This window comes from Peromyscus maniculatus, chromosome 15, assembly GCF_049852395.1.
Source record: "Peromyscus maniculatus bairdii isolate BWxNUB_F1_BW_parent chromosome 15, HU_Pman_BW_mat_3.1, whole genome shotgun sequence".
Taxonomy (NCBI): domain Eukaryota; kingdom Metazoa; phylum Chordata; class Mammalia; order Rodentia; family Cricetidae; genus Peromyscus; species Peromyscus maniculatus.
Window position 1 is genome coordinate 14489944 of NC_134866.1, and position 21594 is coordinate 14511537.

General features: G+C 48.4%; 1 long non-coding RNA gene across 1 annotated transcript; it reads right to left on the reverse strand.

Annotated features, from left to right (window-relative positions):
• Positions 1-15230: 15230 nt before the first annotated feature.
• On the reverse strand, positions 15231-17457 carry LOC143268636 (uncharacterized). The gene is made up of 2 exons (XR_013044683.1): positions 17165-17457; positions 15231-16994 (listed from the first exon to the last, which is right to left on the reverse strand). It is a non-coding gene; the product is annotated as an uncharacterized LOC143268636 (long non-coding RNA).
• Between the last annotated feature and the right edge of the window lie 4137 nt (positions 17458-21594).

Consider the following 21594-nt stretch of genomic DNA (forward strand, 5'->3'; position numbering starts at 1 on the left):
GAAAGCATAAAGTCCTGAGTTCAAATCCCAGCACCCATTTAAAAAAAAAAAAAAAGCCAGGTGTTTTGGACTGTTTGTAATTCTGGCACTGGTGAGGCAAGAGACAAGAACTCTCTCTTTTGGTGCTTTTTTGTTTGTTTGTTTGTTTGTTGGTTTTTCAAGACAGGGTTTCTCTGTGTAGCTTTGCACCTTTCCTGGAACTCGCTTTGGAGACCAGGCTGGCCTCGAACTCACAGAGATCCACCTGCCTCTGCCTCCCGAGTGCTGGGATTAAAGGTGTGCGCCACCACCGCCCGGCCTCTTTGGTGCTTTTTAGGTAACCAGCCTCGCCAAACTGACATGCTCCGAGTAAAAACTGAGAGATCCTGTCTCAAAATTAAAAATAAAAAAAAAACTCTAACAAGATGGAAAGAAACTGAGGAAGATACACCAAGTTGTCACCCCATGCTTGAACACACTCAAATAATTGCAGAGACAGACACAGAGAGAAATGTAGACACATGCCATTAACCCAATGTTCTGGTTAGTTTTTTGTCTGCTTGACACAGACCCGGGTCATCTGAGAAGGAACTGCCATTGAGAAAATGCCTCCAATCAAATTGGCCTGTAGGCCAGTCTGTGGGGCATCTCTCTTCCTGATGTGGGGGGCCCAGCTCACTGTGGGTGGTGTCTGCAACAACTGTGTAGGTGGTCTTAGTGGAACAAGAGAGCAGCGTGCAAAAGAGCACAAACCAGTGAGCAGCTCCCCTCCATGGCCTCTGCTTCACTTCCTGCCTCCAGGTCCCTGCCTTGAGTTCCTGCCCTGTCCCTTAGTGATGGACTGTAACCTGTAAGCTGACGGAAACCCTTTCCTCCCCAAGTCGCTTCTGGTCTGAGTGTTTATCATAGCAATAAAAAGAAAAGCAGGGCACCAATCAATCCAAATCGTTACAGTTCCAGGATGTCATCAATATAAAAACAAAAAACCATACACTTCTTTCCCATACCCATTCTTAAAAAGTGGTATGTAAGGCCAGGCAGTGGTGGCGCACACCTTTAATCCCTGCACTCGGGAGGCAGAGGCAGGCGGATCTCTGTGAGTTCGAGGCCAGCCTGGTCTACAAAGCGAGTTCCAGGAAAGGAGCAAAACTACACAGAGAAACCCTGTTTCGAAAAAAAAAAAAAAAAAAGTGGTATGTTAGATCTGCACATCTTCATTTGGAATATCCACAGTCCAAGTACTCAAGAGCCACATGTGGCCAGTGGTTGAAGGACTTGATGGTGCACGTCTAGACTTTAGACCTGTAAGTGTGAGCAAGATTGGTGTATGAACAAAGATAAAGAACAGATGTGCTTCTCACCCTGCTGCTTGTCTGACCCCATTTAGGCTAACATGCACAAAATGGCCCAGTGACAGCGGGCAACATGTACATTAATTCCCCTGTGTCACATGTACCACCCTGGCCTACTTTTCTGCAACATTCACTAGGAGGGAGAGGCAGAAGAATCTCTCTTCCCCTCTGGAATTAAAAAAAAAAAAAAGGATTAGGTAAATCAGAATTGTGGACTCACATGAATTCTCCATGTACACGGAACATGGCTGACCCACCAGAGAGAAACTTGGCATTTCCACTGCCTGCAACATTACTGACCAACAGAGGAGGAAAAGCATGTGTTTGCTACAGTGAAAACTCAGGGCAGTTTCCGCAGCACCCATGTTTTCTAAACTCTTGAACTCTTAATTACACAGGTAACCGGTAGTTCAGAGCTACAAGTAACACTAGCCAATTCCACAGCGGGCAGCCGAATGTGTACTTCCACCTCGAAATTGCCCGTTCCTCCTCCCAGTCAGGCCCAGGGTTTTCACGTGATGGGGAAGGAGCAAACACTCTGTGGACTTCATGGTGGGCTGTGGGACATGTGTGTCTCGATTGGAGTGTCTACAGGTTAGACTCTGCCATGTGTCCAAGGAAAAGAAAAAGAACCCACTCCGGAACCTAGAATATGGGGGAATCTGGAGGCTGAGGACACAACATCTCGTATGTTATCCCCACCCCCAAAACTGACAGGGAGGCAAGCAGCTGGGAGAAACTCAGCTTTTTCAAAAGCCAGGGGACTGCACCCGCAGTGACAAGGATCCCAGCCAGTTTAACTGTTTTTAACGTCTCACGTCCAGTTCCCCTTGACCCCATGCACCTTAAATGCATGCCGCTCTGGCCCCTCCTGACTGAGCTTTTTTTTTTTTTTTCCATGGTAAAATGATGGGTGATGTCATTCTGTATGCTGTGAATATGTGTTGCTCTGATTGTTTGATAAATAAAGCTGTTTGGCCAATGATGAGGCAGAATAAGGTGAGGCAGGCCATTCCGACTAGAGAGAGAGAGGAAGGCAGAGCAGAACAGACGCTGCTAACCGCCGCCAGGAGAAACAAGATGTGAAAGTACCGGTAAGCCACAAGCCACATGGCAAAGGATAGACTTATAGAAATGGGTTAATTTAAGACGCAAGAGCTAGCTAGTTAGAAGCCTGCCATGGCCATAGTTTAAAAATAACATAAGCCTCTGTGTATTTATTTGGGTCCGAGAAGCTGTGGGAACTCGGGGCCTCGGGAGCCGGGCAGGACGAGAGAAAACCTTCAGCTACATTAAAAGAAACTCCCTTCTTGGGGCATCCGACAGACCAACAGCCATGACCTGGCCCTTTTCTCGGGCACCCTTCTCGTCCCTTCCCTTAGGTCTCACCCAGGCTGAGCATGTTTCACTCTGGTCTACACCAAGCCTCAGCATGCTGCTCTGCTCACAGGCCAGCGGACCCCTCCAGCGTATACCTGCACATACATCTCCCCCATTCCCACAGACGAGGCCACCTGACTCAGTCGAGACTGCTCTGGTGGTTTGAATGAGAATGGCCCCAAGAGCTCTTACTTGAATGCTCACCCTAGAGTTGGTGGAACTGTCTGGGAAGGATTAGGAGATGTAGCCTTGTTGGAGGGGGTATCACTGGCAAAGCCCGCATGCCATTGCCAACCACGTTTATTCTCCCGGTGCTTGTGGAGCAGATGTAGCTCTCAGCCATGTCTGCCTCCCTGCTGGCACACACTCCCCACCATGTTGGTCATGGCTTCTAATCCTCTGGAACCGTGAGCTGCCATATGAAACATTTTCTTGTATAGGTTACCTCGGCCATGGTGTTTTACCACAAAAAGAGAAAGTTAAGACAACTGCCCCCTGCACTTGTGTTCCTTGATGGCAAAAATCAGCCTGCGAATGAATAAATGAACGCCATAGCTGCCTGCTAGACCACCACAGCTTATTCATCCCTCTCTCCTGGCTCACTGTGATGCCTGGCACCAGGAAGGCACAGATGGGAAAGGAAAGGAAGATTCAGAGCAAAGATCCAAGAACACAGCGGATGTATCTCCACCCACATTGCCACCTGGCCAGAAGATTGACTTTTGCCAGCCACACCCTATCCGCAATGAACTCAATCTTTGTGTTCAACTCTCTTTCCCAACATTTCAACAGATGAGAAGACTCACCTGTTTCTAGAGTTCATATCCACGGACATCAGTAAGAAAAGTGATAGGAGCACCCTTGGGTTCTCTGCCAAAGCCTGAGGCTTCTCAGGAGTTCCCCGCCTGAGCAGCCGGGAGCCAAGCACAACACCTGAGTCACACATGTGCTGTCCCCACGGTAGACCAGATGTCTGACAGAGGGCTCTAAGAATCCCCACCCCAATGCTGCTTTCCCGAGCCAGACCATCATGAAGCCACATTTTCCACAGGGGCAGGCACGGGCTCTCTGAAAGTGACTGATGTGAAGAGCTGTTTGCTTTTTCGGCCCACGCTGAGGCAGGCAGTGGTGCTCTCCAGAGCCCTGACCTGGTGGTGTTCTGTGTCTTTCATGCGTCCCAAGGTACGTTCTTACCTTTTCACAAATTCTTTTTGCCTGGAAAACCACCACCTAAAATTCCAAAACCACAACGTGTTCATTCATTCTACAAATATTTATCTAATCCTCGTGACCAGCCAGGCACTGGGCCACAGCCAGAAGGGCAGAGAATTCAACGGCAATGACATGGCATTGCTGCTCCGGCTCCCGTTCCCTACTGGCTGGGTCACTATGGGAATGGCACTAAGTGCAAGCAGACAGAATGAGTCTGGAGCTGGCCACTGCTCTCCCATTAACTTCTTTAATTCTTACAACACCCAGTGAGTCATTATATACTCCCATTTTACAGATGTGGGAACCAAGGCTGAGACGTTCAAAAACCTGCCCAAGGTCCCAGGGCTAACAGGTGGTAGAACAGGTTTGGGGTTCCTTTTCTTACTTTTTTCTTAAAATGGTTTTATTGATGCATAATTTATGTACCATAAAATTAATGGTGTGCCTAGGCAGCTCCAGCCTTACAACTACACACAATGCCCCTCCACTCGTTCACCGTCCCTCAGCCTTCCAGAGCCGCTGTTTCCTAGTTCACAAAATAGAGGAATGAGCCATGCTCCACAAAGCAGCCAGGAGGCCTGGCGAGGGAATGAGTAAGAGTAAATCAGTACAGCCCAGGGCCTGGCATGGAGGACTGTTCCAACTGCAGGCTGTCAATGAGTATCATTCGAAGCAAAGCTGGACATTAGAGAAAGTAGCCACAATCGAGCGCACAGGGACAGAGAAGTTGAGTCCAGACAGAACTATCAGAAAAGGGAACTTCCTTAAAAAGGGGTGAGGTCCCCCATCCTGGAAACTGGCAGGTTGGAAGTGATGGGAACGTTCGGGAATGATGAGTTATTCTGACTAAAACCACCTAAAGCACGGGCCAGTGCCAGTGCTAAGTCCTGCGTACACACACACACACACACACACACACACACACACACACACACACGGCCCACACAGCGGGACGCAATGCATCTTGAAGGCTGTAGGGAAACATCTGTTTCCTGGAGAGAGGACGACAACCTTCGGTGCTCATACTTGGCCCCGAAGCCTCTACAAGAAACCCCTCCAGGAGAGACTCCACGTATTCTCTGTGCAGACACAACCTCCTACGAGTGTCTGCTCACATTCTGAAAGCTTACTGTTGTGACTGAGGGCACTAATCGCCCTGACCTTGAAGCCCTCCTTTCCCACGCCATGGAAGCCTGTCCTCCCCCAAACCCCATGGTCGCTCTCCAGAAACAGGGCAGCAGGAGAGCAGAGTGAAGAAGAAACCCAAGGAATAGTCACCCAACCATGAGGCCAGCTGCTCTCCCAGCAACCAGAGCTGCCCCATGAAATCCAATTCCTGCCTCGCTTCGTGAAGAGCCTCTGGCCGGGGCAATAGGCCATGACAGATGCCCACTGATACACAAGTGCAGGAGAACTAGAAAGTTCCATTCTAGGGTCTACCAAACAAAAAAGATGTCTACCTGAGATGCAACCCATGTTCAAATATGGTTCATGATCTCACAAATCCAACGGCACAAGGTGATTTGTAGTTTGCTTCAGAAAGTAAACTCTGGCCAGGCGGTGGTGGTGCACGCCTTTAATCCCAGCACTCAGGAGGCAGAGGCAGGAGGACCTCTGTGAGTTCCAGGCCAGCCTGGTCTACGAAGCAAGTCCCAGGACAGCCAGAGATGTTACATAAACCCTGCCTTGAAAAACAAAAAACAAAAAACAAAAAAAGAAAGAAAAAAAGAAAGAGAAAGAAAGAGAAAGAGAGAAAGAGAGAGAGAAAGAGAGAAAGAAAGAAAGAAAGAAAGAAAGAAAGAAAGAAAGAAAGAAAGAAAGAAAGAAAGAAAGAGAAAGTAAACTCTGTTCTCATTGGAACCAAGAAAGTCAACTCCTGATTTCAGACACTGGTGATCTGTGTGGAATTATCTGTGTGCTACCCACATGCAGACAGTGTAGGTATGCCAGGGACTGCTGGAGGAGTTCAAAATTTGTTATAACCCAGCAGGAGTCCACCTTCCTGTCCGTGGGAAACAAAGAAAAAAGAAACGAAAGAGTGTCACGAGACTAGGCTGGGCCCATCATCAGGTCCTTAATCAGAAACAAGAGATTACAAAGAAGGTGATGATGTCACACACACATAGCCAATCACAGGCCCTGAAGGCATGCCAACAAGGCGAGCCCTGATAAGTGGCAGATTTGAGGACAATGGGGTGGATACGAGGGCCACCCCTCAAAACTGCACATTGGAAGGAGACACCAGCAGGTTCTCCAGGACTGAATGGGAGCCCCTGAGTGCAGGGGTGTTTCCTGCCAACGACACGTGGGGTAAGGAAACACTTGACAGTGCTCTCTTGCAGCGTTACCAGCCATCCTGGTGGTACCCACCGGCTAGCACTGGCTGCTGGCTGAGCCAAACCAAAGTGTCTACAAACACCGCCCTGGCAGTAATTCATTCCCAGCAGCCCCAGCGACCTGAAGGGAAGAAGGCTGCTGCTCCACACCCACCAACACCCCCCTTTAAATCACTCACTCCTCAGGACTGGATGTCAAAAGCCGTCACGACCCCAAACCCCTTCCTGTAGTCTGTCCAGACCTCTTCTCTCTATCTTGAAGTCTCCATCATTGCTGGCTTGGTGAGTTAGAACACCCTCCTATCCAGAGGACCTGGAGCCTCCCCTCTCAGTCCTTCCGAGACACATCTGGCCCCTCTGCTTTCTCCTCAAGCCCCCAGCAAATTCACAGGAGGTAAGCCACCGACGTCCAAGACAGCAGAGGTGTCATCATTGTAGACAACTCTGTCTCTGCTCTGTATTGTCCATCAAGTGACACAGCAGGATGCAAAGCAGATACACAAGCCCCTGTCCCCAACGCTACTGTGTCTCAAATGACAAGCAGAGACTGAGCCAGCCAAGGAATCCACGGAAAGTGGGATGTCCCAGAAGCCCAATGGAGGTACAGAAAGAAAGAATATCAGCGAGGACCAAAGGCCAAGAGCCTGTCAGACTAACCACTAATAGGTCATTGTTAGAATGGTCTGTTGAAAACACTCAAAAAGCCTACACGGGGAGAAAATCCCCATGCATCCCTCAATGAGCCCTTGGAGCTACCACATCCAAAAATACCGGTGGGACGATACTAAAATGTTTGTATTGTGATGCTTACATAAGATGACAGGGACATCTTTAAAACCCACATAGAATGCAGGACTTCAATGGGGAAGAAGGTAAGCAACCCGGTTCTGGTCCGGATGTTCAGTTTAACTGTCCTGGGAAACTGGGAATCTCTGCTGTGGTATTTCCACGTGGGAGCTTCAGGGAAGGAAGTGAGGAGGAAGGAAGGGAGGAGGGAAGGAAGGGAGGAGGAAAAGAAGTGAGAAGGGAAGGAAGTGAGGAGGGAAGGAAGTGAGGAGGAAAGGAAAACTAAGGATGAGGGATGTGCCGATCCATACAACTTCACGTTCTTGGAACTTTGGTTTTACTGAGAAGTGGAGGCTGAAAACCTATCTCAAGGGCTGGGGAAATGGCTCAGTTGGCAAAGTACGTAAGCACAAGCACCCGAATTCCATTCCCAGAGCTCCTTAAAAAACACAAACAAACAAACAAACAAACAAACAAAAACACTCCGCACTTGGTAGCATGTGCTTCTAATCCAAATGCCAGGAAGGGGGAGACAGGCAGATTTCTGAAGCTCAGTGGCCGGCCAGCATAGTCAAGACAGCCAGAGACCCTGTCTCAATTGGTTTTATGTTTGTTTGTTTGTTTTTATTTAAAAGGTGGATGGTGCCCAAGGAACTCCACCCAAGGCTGTCCTCTGGCATACACACACACACACACACACACACACACGCACACACACACACACGCACGCACGCACGCACGCGCGCGCGCGCGCACGCGCGCGCGCGCGCAGACCAGCAGGCGGCACAGGCACACACAAATGTATTTCTGCTATCTTTGATTGAAAAAATGGAACAGTGCTAAATCACTGAAAACTAAAGCCAATAAAAATGACATCTGAGTGTTCTCTCATGCCAGGTCAAGAAAATCTTCGCACTCCTATCAACCAGCATGTACTTGAGGTGAGGGCTGAAATAAACATAAAACCAAGAGCCATGGTCCTTGTTAAGTCACACATGGAGGCTGGGCCTCGGGCTCATGTGCAGGCAGTCACCGTGAGCTTTGATGGGGAGGTGACAATCTCTGAAACCTCCCATCCCTAGAAAACGGAGGGAGGCTATAAACTCTTAAAATAGGAATATACAACATTTCCACTTCAAAAACAAAGCCGTCTGGTTTCCATCCACGGATTACCTGCATGAAACATAAAAGAGTCAAAGACCCAGACAATATGGGGATCCACCCTAAAGCTCAGAAACACACCCCGGATCCGGTCACAAGCAGAGAACACAAGTTTGGGGAGCAGGCTACAAGCACCTCAAGAAACAGCCACGCCAGTTCCTTTCTTCTATACAAAATGAAGTCTCACTTTTCACAACCTAGGGAGTGCAAATTCTAGCCAGATATTGTCTGGCCCATTCACTAAAGACCAACACCACCCTTTGTACTATTTGTTAGTGCTACACAGCTTGGGAGACTTCCTCTTCTGGGAACCTAGAAAGCCCGGCAGCCACAAGCCCCGATTCCCCCAGGTCAGTTTGCCGCAGTCCCCTCTGCTCCCTGTCACACACACAGCCTACCTCATCTCACCCTCCCTCCTGGGCGGCTGGTTCAGCTTGTGTGGGCCAGGATTTGTCCCCCTTCCTAATCCAACACTTTGCAGAGTCTGGGTCTCACTTCAGGCTTTTAAAAAGGCATTGTTTTGTGTATAATGCCTCCATTCATGGTAAGGTTTTGATGGGAAGTGTTTCAGTGATTTAATGGACTTGTCAAGTGTTGCTTTTTAATTAAGCTTGGCTCACATCGAAAGGAAAGTGGGTACAAACGCGGGCCAGTCTTGGGTACAGGACAGTGAGTCAGACCTTAATTCTGACCAAATGGCAGGATAAACTCCATCTCAAAAGTCTGTATGAGAGGCAGCCAAGTAAGTGTTCTATTTATAGTGCCAAGGGTTAAAGCTTCCAGACACCCTTCAACTGCCTCCCTGCCCACACCGTGCGCACGTGTTCATGAGCACACACACACACACACACACACACACACACACACACACACACACACACACACCCTCCTAGATATTTAATTTCAGCCTCCAGCAAGTCAGGCTTTTTCCGTTAGTTTGTTTTTGATGATTCCTGAGCCATAGGCACGCTTTCTGGCCACCTGCCAACCACACAAGGAAATTCTGTTTATTCCTCAAATAAACAGGGGGTGGGGGAGTGCCTCCCTCACTTTGGTTTTTACGGAGTTGTCCAGAAGGGAGCTTTACACTTCTCAAAGCACTTCCTTCTTAACCGATGAACATCAGATCCAAATGGAAACCATCTCTGTCTCCCCCGTTATGAAGCACACCATTTTACATTTAGGATGCACAGGGGCTAACTCAGAGAAGCACAAGAAGCTATGCAAATTCTCTTGAAACTCTTGCCAGTTTATCTTAAAATCTAAATGGGAAAGGGTGCTAAGGATACAGTTCAATGGGTAAGCAGAAGGTCCCAAGTTCACATCATCAGGACCCACACAAAAGCTGGGTGTGGTAGGTAGTTCATGCCTGTAACCCCAGCACCGGGGAGAGTTATGGGGGATCCTGGCTCAGTGACACTGTAACCCCGGCACTGGGAAGGCTGTGATGAGGGATCCTGGCTCAGTGAGACTGTAACGCCAGCACTGGGAAGAGTGATGGCGGAAACAGTGAGCTCAGGGTTAATAAGATGCCCTGTCTCAATAAATAAGGTGCAGAGAGCACCAGAGAAGACATCGCTGCTGACTTCTGACCTCCATATGCACTCACATGAACAAGAGAGTCTACACATATACATGTACACATACACTACACACATACATACTCGCGCATGCACACACAGAGCAAAAATACCCACATCTTGAGTCTTAGTTAAGTCTCTCTGACTAGCCATGAGGCAGGGGCTGCTGCGTTCCTTGGGATTGCAGAGGGGGCCCAGGCCTGCTGGACGGGAACTGCCTGGGAACATTGTAGACTGCAGCTATTAGCTTCCCCCTGTACAGCGGCCACCCGGAAGTCATGGCTGTGCTATGCATTCCAAGTGTTACCCTAGACTGGACGCCCTTTCCTTTCAAGTTCATGAGGTTATCTTTTGAAAAACTGCACCACAGGCTGTATGCTCAAGAACTCATGCCACCACTGAGACTCCAGGCTGGCAGTAGACTGCAGAAGGCCAGAGCCTCAGGTGCCAGGAAACACAGTCCAGCATAGAGTAGTCCCCGCCTTGGGCAAGAGGCCAACTCTGAAGGGGTGGACAGGTGTGTAGACATGGAGCCCGACCTCCCCTGCAAATTACAGCTGTGAGGACAGGTGTGGAGCAAAGCTCGGGTGCACAGCAGGGAAGAACCAGGGTTCCAAACACCACAGACAAAGCAACGGGTAGCTCCACAGTGGGAGAGGGCGAAGATAAAGTCTGGAAACAGCTGCTGAAGTGGTACAAAACAGGACAGGACTAGGGCTGGGGCAGTGGCTCCCCGCAAGCATGAGGACTAGGGTCTGGGGGGAGCAGCAGCAGCAGTGCACACCTGTAGTCCCAGCTCTGGGGAGGGGACACGGGAAGACCTCTGGAGCTCGCTCGCTCGCTGGCCAGCCAGCCTCGCCAGTTGGTAGGTTCTAGATTCAGTAAGAGACCTTGTCTCGAAAAATACGGATGGAGGGCAATAGAAGGGACCCAACATAGACCTCTGGCCTCCACATGCCTGTACACATGTGAACACGTACACACATAACACACACGCACTCACAAAGGACGGCTCCAGAGGTGGCTTAGCAGTGAAAAGTATTTGCTTTTCCTGCAGCGGACCTGAGTTTGGTTCTCTGCACGTGTAGCTAGCAACAGCCTGCAACCCCTGTGCAATGCACCCTTTTGTGGCATCCATAGTCACCCACAAACACACATAAACACACACACACACACACACACACACACACACACACACACACTAAAATCCTCTAAACAACAACAACAGAAGGAGAGCCACCACACAACAACCACACAACAGAATAGCTGGCATGATCCTGGTCATATGGGCGATAGCTGGTGCCTCTTACAGGATTCCCAGTTAAGACCAGAGTGCACACAGCACTCTTAGTGAGTCTAGGATCCTCCAGGAAGAAGGGACCCAGCAACCTAAGGAATGCCAGTCACTGACAACAGCGTCCTAACGCTCCAGCGGGGTCTCGGGGGCTGAACCACGCATTGAAGGTGGTGTACTTGCTAAGGTCCCAACGGAAAGGTAGACAAAAAAGCAAAAACAAAACGTGACTTGTGGGCAGCAGAGGCTGGCAGAGCCCACCCACTGCACGGCAGTGTCTGCTGCTCCAGGCAGCCTTTGTTTGTTTCACTGCCAGCTCATGTGATTCCAACCTGAGACAGCCTCCCCAAGGGCTCCCCTGAGATCTCCCCAGAACACCTACTAAGCCGGTGGGGCCATTCCCAGGACAACCTGATAGCCAGCATGGGTAGGTCTCTACCAGACAGTGCCTGCTAACAGGCCACTCAGCATATCCCAAAACCATCATCTCTTAGGACCAGTGAAGTGTGGTGATACTGTGTCCCCCAATATATTGTGCACCTTAATAAATGTATCTGGGATCAGAGAACAGAACAGCCACTAGACAGACATAGAGGCCAGAAAATGGTGGCACACACACCTTTAATCCCAGCATTCTGGAGGCAGAGATCCATCCGATCTCTGTGAGTTCAAAGCCAGGCATGGTGACCCACGCCTTTAATCCCAGGAAGTGATGGCAGGAAGCAGAAAGGTATATAAGGCGTGAAAACCAGAACTAGAGCCTGGTTAAGCTTTTAGGCTTTTGAGCAGCAGTTCAGCTGAGATCCATTCGGATGAGGACACAGAGGCTTCCAGTTTGAGGAAACGAGATCAGCTGAGGAACTGGCGAGGTGAGGTTAGCTGTGGCTTGTTCAGCTTCTCTGATCATCCAGCGTTCACCCCAATACCTGGCTCCGGGTTTGTTTTTATTAAAAAGACCTTCTAACAATTGGTGCTACAGTGACGGCTGAAATACACAGCCCATCCATATCACTATGGTCTGTGTGTCTGCTCTCTATGCTGAGTCCATTGTTTCTGTCTTGCCTATTTGTAAATGAAGTGTGTAGTGTAGTCTCAGCTATTTGAAGAAGTCCTAGACAAAACACAGACTCAGCTGGGACCCAAGCCGGGAAAATAACCTTGAACTAGACTCACTAGCCAGGGTGGGATTCTAGAGCACAAGAAAAGGCCCCAGACAATGTAGGGATGCTACCAGTCCTTGGGACTGATAATCCAGTTGGTCGTGAGAACTCAGAGAAATGAACATATACACAGAGGCTCTGGAGGAGCCAAGAGACTAGAAATTTTCAGAGAACTGTATGATCTGACAAGGAACTTAAATTCTCTGAAACACAGATTGTTCAACTCCACGGGGGACAAAATGGTGCCCGACATGCAGAGGGTTCAGTGATACTGAATATGTATAAAGGATATAGCAGGCAGAATGGCACCAAACAGATCCTCATGAATGGCCTCAATTTTGACTGTTGTTACCTATTAAGAGGTGGTTTCTACATCAACTTGAGGGACTTTACAGGGTACACCAGTTCACCAATGGAATGAGCTTGGTATTCCCAGCTGCCAACCCACCCCCATTCATGCAGTAAGTGCAATAGGTGAGAACCCCCCAAGCTTCTACTGCCTCCTTAGCCTCAGAGGCCACCGGAGGTCCCACTGATACCAGTAACTCACACTGACTTCCATTACAGACCAATCACACCCCACTTCTTATCACTAACCTGGATTAACCCAGTTAGTAAATACATACCTGGGACGCGTTCCTTTCAGGGTGCATTGTGTGGTTCCTTGAGTGTTAAGTCTCAGCCCAGGTGAAGATGTCCTGGCTGAAGAAATTCCCCCAGACATGGCGATATTTTATCTGTGTACCCCCCAATAAAGTTTATCTGAGGGTCACAGGAAAAAGCCTGCCACTACGGTAAACATAGAGGTCAGGCAATGGTAACACAGGCCTTTAATCCTATCACTCGGAAGGCAGAGAGAGAGAGATCCACCTGGATCTCTGTGAGTTCAAGGCCATACTGGGAACAAAGCCAGGCTGGTGGTACATACCTTTAATCCCAGCACTAACCATAAAGTTCCGGAGGTCTGTACAGACAGACAGGAAGTGACAGAGCCGGGCAGGAAGAGGAAGTGATGTAGCTGGGCAGAGAGAGGAAATGAGATGGCCGAACAGAAAGGCATATAGGTGTGGGTATACAGGAAGTAGCTCTCTCTTTGGCTGAGGATCTCCAAGTGGTGAGAGTGTGGCTGGCTTCTTTCTGCTTTTCTGATCTCTTGGTTTTAACCCCAATGTCTGGCTCTGGGTTTTGTTTTTTGTTTTTGTTTATTAATAAGACTGTTTAACAATTTGTCTACACCCAGAGGCTCATGTGTTTGAACCCTTGGCTGCTGGTGTTGTTTGGGAAGGTTCCACGAACCTTTAGAGGTGGAGCTTTGCTGTAGTATGTCACTGGGATTGGGCTTTGAGGTTTGATGTCCTAGTCACCCCCGTTCCCTCAGTGTGGATGCAATGTGACCAGGCAGCTTCCCGCAGTCATACCCTCCTCAGCATGACAGGCTCCATCCCTCTGGAACTGTCGGTCCGAAACCACCCTTTCTCCACTAAGCTGTTCTATTCAGGGGGGTTTATCACAGAAACAGACAAGAAACTAATACACTATACAAACAATATACAAAATGTGTGATTCCAAAGTTTATCTAAAAAGGTATCTCATTGATAGCACTTTCCAAAGTCAATCAATATCAGATTAGGGGACTGGAGAGACGGATCAGTGGTTAAGAGCACTTGCGTCTCTTCCAGAGGACCTGAGTTCCGTTCCCAGTGCCCATGTCAGATGACTCATAGCCTGTAACTCAAGCTCCAGGAGACCTGATGCCCTCTTTTGGCCTTCACAAGTGCGTGCGCGTGCATGCATACACACACACACACACACACACACACACACACACGGCCTTTTTAAAAAATAAGATTGTCATTGCTCTTGCAGCCTTCTCCTGGTGGAGGGAAACCAGGCAGAGATAAGCAGAGGAAGAACTCCCATTAAGGCACAAACTAAACTAGGAATCTGAAGAGGCTCCAGCTCCAGTCCCCGCCTGCCTGAGGATTTGATGAAAGCGGTTGAGGGTGTGAACTTGGGAGTCATCTTCCACTTGTTCTCAGCAAACAAGACTGTTGCCTACTGAGTCAGCTGCCTTTCCAAGTGATTCATTGCTGCGGCGGCTGGCAATAAAAACATCACGCCTGGCGAAAATGAAGTGGAAGGAAGACTCACGCACTTCCTCATCAGATCTGGGAGAAGGGGGAAAGCAGAGGTGTGGAGCCGGCCAACATGGCTGCCTGGCCCCGTTCAAATGGCTGGCCCAGCATTTGGTGATTAATTACAGTAAGCGAACAGCAAGAAAAAAAAAAAAAACCTAGTGAGAAGAACGGGGCTCGCTGATGCCACCCTGCCAGCCTTTGTTCACCTCAGAAACACTTGCCAGATTAGTGATGCTCTGTGCCCAAACATGACCTCCAGATCCAGACAAAAATAATTCTATATAGCTCAACCACCCACAAATATCACAAAAAATCAGTTGGGGAATAAAGAGAATTCCATAGATAGATAAATATATCAAGTCATGAAATTATATAGTGAGATGAAAGTGAACAAAAGTCTCTGGTTATATAATACGCACGCGCACGCGCACACACACACGCACACCAAAATATGAAAAATTGCTTCAGCAGGATGCTTTTATTGAGAAGGGGGGAGGGGCAATGGAGAAAAGAGTGGGACTTTAGGGGACATTTGGGCAAGCAGGTGTACGCTGCTGCGTCGTCCTGCACGGTCCGGGATGCTTTGCACACCTGAGGTTCTTACCCCAAGACCTACAAGCAATCTTTTCCCACAATGGTGCCGACAATCACAACTGTCTTCAGATATTGCTCAATTCCCCAGGGAATTGCTCCAGACTGAGAACTGCTATTATCCACAAAAACACATCTCTAACTGAGACGGATCAAGAGGACAGCAACCTACCCTAAGGTTGGCTAGACAGAGGCTAAGCGATACAAAAAGCTGGCTGAAGACATTGCTAACTGAATATTAACTCTCTACTGAAATAGTCCTGTTTTGTTTTGTTTTCTGATGGCAGCTGTGTAGAATAGGCAGTTGAGGTGATTGACTGAAAAACAAGTTGTCAAGGCTCCTCCCAAATCTCCCATCTCCCACCCTGGCCATCAGGGCAGTTTCTGAGGAGCAGAGCTAAGTAGTCACCCAGGACAGAGGAAGGCTGGATAAGGAGCTGCTGCTGCTGTGGTTGCCAAGGCTTGCAAAGTCTGTCTGGACTGAACAAGCTGCTCCCACATATGAAGGACCATCCTGGATGGCAACAATCACCAGTTCGTCCCTGCCATCTCCACGAAGGCTGCAGGAGCTGCAAAGTCAGGCAGCCAGTTCTTGGGATGGTCAGCCGGACAATCTTGGCTGCTTTAAAACTCTTGGGGGTGCTGGAGGAGAATCCAGTCCAGCTGTGGACACCCAAGAGACCTTAATGGTTTCCTTTCTGCTGCCATTCTTTCCTTTCCTGGCAATTATTGGGGGTTGAATTGGGGGCCTCAGACATGGAAGACAAGCTGTCCATCACTGAGTTACAGTCCCAGTCACTCGAAGGCTCCAGACTCGCCTTGGAGGCCTGGAAGAGACTTGCAGCTGGGCTGAAATAGTTGCCCAAAGAGCAGGAGACTCCAGCTCAGCATCCTCGAGGGGCTACCAAAGGCTTCCAAAGAACAGAGACCAAGAGCAACAGGAGTCACGAGAGTGCAAGCGATGGAGGAGCGCAGACACTAGGGAGGTTGTGAAACCTCCAAGGGGTGTGAGGGCAGACGGCACACACCGGCCACAGAAGGACAGCGGGTGTCCCTCTATGGCTTCCCGCCTCGTGGCCTGGGGGTAGAGTTTCTCACTGAACCAGAAGCTTGCCATTTCGGCGAGACTGCCTAACCAGAGAGCTCTTGGGGTCTCACCGGTCTCTGCCTGATAATAGCGTGTTACAGGCACGCACAGCCATGCCTGTCTTTTTATGTAGGCGCTGGGGAGGTGAACTCCGGTCCTCGCGTTTACAAAGTACTCTTACCCACGAAGCCAGCCCTCTTGTCCCTGACTATTTCTCTTCAAACCATAAAATCTACACTCCTTAAGATGAGCAGTTACCAGGTACCACAGCCTTCACCGAGGCTCATCTTTGAGAAGTTTGTTTAAATGTAGGCCATCTGTTATCTTTTAAAAATCTCACATTGGTCAAAGGATCATTTTCCAAAAAATGGTTTTCTCGAAACAGTCCCTAAACTTCCTTAAATCAACTTTTATCCAGCCCTGGTGAGGAAGATCTGAACAGACTACAGGCCTCAATTCGGAGAGACAGCTTCGTGCCACGTCCCCAACAAAGTCAACAAGAAGCATCAGGTCAGAAGATCGAAGCAACATTTACAAACTGATTCCAAAAAAAAACCCCTCAAAAAACCACAGTTCCCACATGGTCTCACAGGGACTCTGCAGTTTACCAGAAATATACAAATAAAAGCCCAGGAAAAAGATGATCGTAAAGTTAGTATGACCTGAGCCTTCTGTGGATATTCCCTAAAAACACATAAAACTTTGACTGCAACTGATTTTTTTATCTTGCCTATGTAAACCTATCACCTCCAGAATTGCTGTATGTTAACTCATCACTTACAGAATTGCTATGTTAACCTATCACAGACAGAATTGCTATGTTAACTTATCACTGACAGAATCGATATGTTAACCTATGACCGACAGAATTGCTATCTTAACCTATCATGGACAGAATTGCTATATGTTAACCTATCACAGAATTGCTATATGTTAACCTACCACAGACAGAATTTCTATGTTAACCTATCACAGAATTGCTATATGTTAGCCTATCACAGACAGAATTGCTATATGTTAGCCTATCACAGACAGAATTGCTATGTTAACCTATCACAGGCAGAATTGCTATGTTAGCCTATCACAGACAGAATTGCTATATGTTAACCTATCACAGACAGAATTGCTGTGGTAACCTATCACAGACAGAATTGTTTATCTATCACTGATATCTCCACCACCAAGAAAACAGCAAGTCTATGCTGTCTCTTTGTTTCGAGACACGCTCATTCCCGTTGGTGGCAACAGGTTCTTCCGAGGTAGCCTCATATGACCTGTCAGCTCTGTGTAGAGAAGCACATATGTTCTTGATGGCGTCCACAGATGATTCACTTTCAACCCGGAGGAATCTCTGAAGAAGTCAGGATGCACAGAGCCAGGCCCCATTCTCAGACTAGCTTATCTTACATACATTATCATTCCATACCAGCTCCAGAGCTCCACATCAGGGTCTGGTGGAAGCTTGGGTGCCTGAGGGGGCTTTAAGAAACTCTGATGACGTAACAGCCTGAGTTACGTTCCTGACCCCATCGTTTGACGGTGGATCCAAGGCACACAACACTGCTGCCTGCATTGAGGAATAAGAGGGACCTCTCTGACATTTCAAAGACAAAATGGAAATAAAGGCAAGGTCTCATTCTCCTCAAAGCCCTCTTAACTCCTTGAAAGGAACTTTTCTGTTTCAAAGCACACATTATCTCAAAATGCATACAAACCACACACATAGCCCGAAGCCCGGTTGGGCCAAGTTAAAACCATTTCTGTTCCCTATTGTTCTCAGAACTGATGGCTGGTGGTTTCATGTTTTTATGGTAAAACAGTGGAAAATGGGAGCTTGAGAGAAGGGCAACTGTACGTATTGCCCTTTACAAACGCAAAACCCAAACCTCATTTCATAAGCAAGGGTATAATCTACCTGATGTTCTCCTTCTCCTCATCTCTTGAGGGAAAAAAAGAATAATAAAGCTGGGGATGTAGGTTAGCTCACAGAGTGCCTGCCTTGCATGTATGAAATCTTACCATAGTGCCACATACCCCAGGTGTGGCTGCACAGCTATAATGCGAGCACTTGGGAGATGGAGGCAGGGTGGTCAGGAGTTCAAAGTCATCCTCAACTACACACAAATTTGAGGCCAGCCTGGAATACATGAAAAGCTGGAGGAGGGAGCAGATCCAGGCTTTTAAATATTTTATAGATAAAAAGAGTTCTCTGGCCTGTGCAAGGGAGCCCTGACCACACATGTTTTTAGAACCTACCACACAGAAAGTTAACTTAGCAAATCCGCCCCAAGGCCAGAGGGAAATTGTTACAGCTGAAAAAGCTCCATCACTGAGAGAAACAGGAGACTTTCAGTGGGTCTCCAAGTCTGAAGGCAACGAACGCCAAATTTACAGTCTGGCCTGGCCTTCGGAGCCTTGAAGTTGAACTTGGCACCAACTTTTGGGAAGATCCCTGACTTACACCTTTAGTGCCACAGATCTATTGAAGACTCCTAATCTTTACAACAAGCAGTGAGGTCTGAGCGAAAAGTCCTCGGAGGCCCAGCTTTCGTGAGGGACTTCACTACCAGTAGCTGTGACTGCCTCAAGCCAGGAAGCAGGAATACACACATACATATATCCATAAGCACCGCGCTGGTTGATTTTATGTCAGCTAGACACAAGCTAGTCATTGGGGTCGGGGTGGGGGCTCCGCTGTGAAAAGTCTCCATAAGACTGGGCTGTCCACAAGCCTATAGGGTATTTTCTTAACTAGTGATCGATAAGGGAGGTCTCAGCCCATGGTGGGTGGTGCCATCCCTGGGCTGGTGGTTCTGGGTTTTATAGGAAAGCAGGCTGAGCCAAGCCTCGAGGCGCAAGCCAGTAAGCACATTAGACTTAACTATGTAGACAGACTTAAATAAAAGTCCCCATCTCCTTTACACCCGAGTGACACCAGCTCACCTACCTGCTGCTCGAACCCAAAACCCGCATGAATGCACACAGAGGAACCAACAGGAGCAGGTACATGCTCTTTACAAGTCAGGGGTGACCCAGATAGAAGATTAGCATGTGGGGAAATTCTCTGCCTTGACTTTGGCACTCAGCTTTGGTGGTGAGGGCAGAATCCAGGGTGTTCCCAGGGCTCGGGGCCAATCTCTCTGCACACTGCAATTACAAGGAGAAGGAAGCAAGAAGCTGGGGGGCGGGGGGGGGGGGGTCTCCATGGAGGCGGCCACAGCAAGATGACTCGAGAACACGCAGGAAGGAATGCCGGCGGGTCAGAGTCCCAGGACAGGACTGAGCAACCCAGGGACAGCCCTGTCCCGAGAATCAGGTGGCCTTCACCTGAGACACTGAAAAGTTTTAGAGGCACGTTCTCTTGTGTGATTGTCTCTCTTTCAAGTTTTTGTTTTTTTTTTCTTCTGCACCAAACACAGCTCTTCTCGAAGCATGATCCAGAAGCGGTACGAAGAGGCAGTAAGGAGAAGCCTCTAATCAGTAAGAAATGTCTAGGGGCGCTGCTCCCCCAGTTTCCACAGTGGGCTCCCTCATCAGCCCTTCCTCCTATACGGGCAAGACGCAGGACAAGCGCAACCCAGAGCCCTTGTCCAGAAGTCGCCTCACACAGCACCTTACCCCCAAGCTCTGACTAGGTTCCCAGTGGAGCACACAATCCCAGAAGCCATTGCTCCCAAAAGAGTGGCAAGTCCTTGGGTGGAGACTGCCAGTCACACGCTCCAGTTTTTCTTGCCATACCATTTCACCAGGGCAATGCCCTCCCTGCCACCGGGACCACACCTGACCCCAAGGAAGTGTGGATGTCCTTGGAGCCCCGGTTTAAAGACAGCCCTTTCTGTCCCCATCTTCCTGTGGCACTGATGGGACAGAAACGTCTTGATGCACTTTGTCCTGGGTCCCGCGATGTCTCGTGTCCGGCAAACTGCAGCGTCCCTTTGCTTCACTGGCTACTGTGTGTTGAACGAGGGTGTTCTGGGGCTGTGACGGTGACAGCCAATGAACCCAATCCCAACAGCCCGGCCACACAGATTCACTGTATCTCATGATACACCTGTCTCAGTCGAAGAGACTCATACTAGGAATTTCTTTCTTTTTTTGTGATACAGTCTAGTGTTTATTTATGTTATGGCAGATACACTTGAATTTCAAAATTTAAAACATATAAAAAGTGGTTTGGGACTAATGCCTGTATTAACAGTCGACAAGTGTCTTGGTTGTTATTATACAGCAGGGTGCGTGGTAGTGCTGATGCCAACCAGGGGCATGGGGCGAGATCATCAGTAGGCTTTCCACAGGCAACAGCGTACATTGCTGTTTGAGAGACTCAGAATCTGCTTCCAATGCTCACGCTGTCTAACATCTCTAAGGTTAAATAGTGTTAGAGTATTTAGTTTGGCAAATGTTCAAGATAAAGTAGAAATGTATTCGTAAGCATCACAGAAATGCACATCCAGTCTTGATCTTAGTAAGAACCATAGATACAGATCAGAACTCTCCCTATATGAAATAATTTACACACAGATGAGTCCTATCATATCACTATCTAAAATAATCACTAAATACAATTCATTTTCAGTCATACTAGGAATTTCTACAGTGTAAAACAATGACCAAGAATTCTAGGAGGAAAATCGACTTCGAAGTATTTGAGAAGCCCAGAGAGATGGGCTCCTTGGGTACAAGTGCTTGTTGTGCAAGCCTGATGACCCAGGTTCCGTGCCCACATAAAGGTAGGAGGCAAGAACTGACTCCACAGAGACGCCCTCTGACCTCCACATTGGCACCATGGCACATTATACACACGTTACACACCACGGCTAATTGTTTAAGCTAAAATAAATCTAATTTTTTTAAAAGTTATTTGAAAAATAAAGTCAGACACATCAAATAGTTCTTTCACAAGAATACCTACTTAGGTGTAGAGTGGGGACAATGTGCTCTCTGAACAGCCAGGGGACATGAATACAGTAGTATGACAGCAATTCTCTCAGAGCCGTCTTGGACACAGCAAGTGACGTTAACGTGCGTGTGAAAGCAGCGCACACTCAACACTGATCCAGACAAACTGCAGACGCCTACCATGACAGGGTGTCAAAGGGCACAGAGTGATGACGTCCTAGCTGGTGTCAGGGATACAACACAAGAAAATCCCAGCATTTGGGAGATGGAGGCAGAAAGATCGGGAGTTCAAGGTCATCCTTGGCTACACAGCAAGGTAATGAGTTCAGTGTCAGCCTGGGCTACAAGGGACTCAAAACAAAACAACAAAAAGGTTACATGCTGTTCCGTCTGGATTCATTTATGTCACAATCTTGAGTGACAAAATTATAGAATGGAAGATGGCATGATGGAGGGAAATGAGAAAGGGATGATAAGGAGTCCCCGAGGGACTGTCCAACAGTTTCCCATGGTGACTCTGGGTGGTGAGGCACTCACCACACGCTGGGAAAAAGCTGAGAGCGGATGTAGAAATGTGTGCACACAGGAGTTTGAGTCTACGAGACCAGGAAAATCTGAGTTGGGTGTCCCCAACCTACA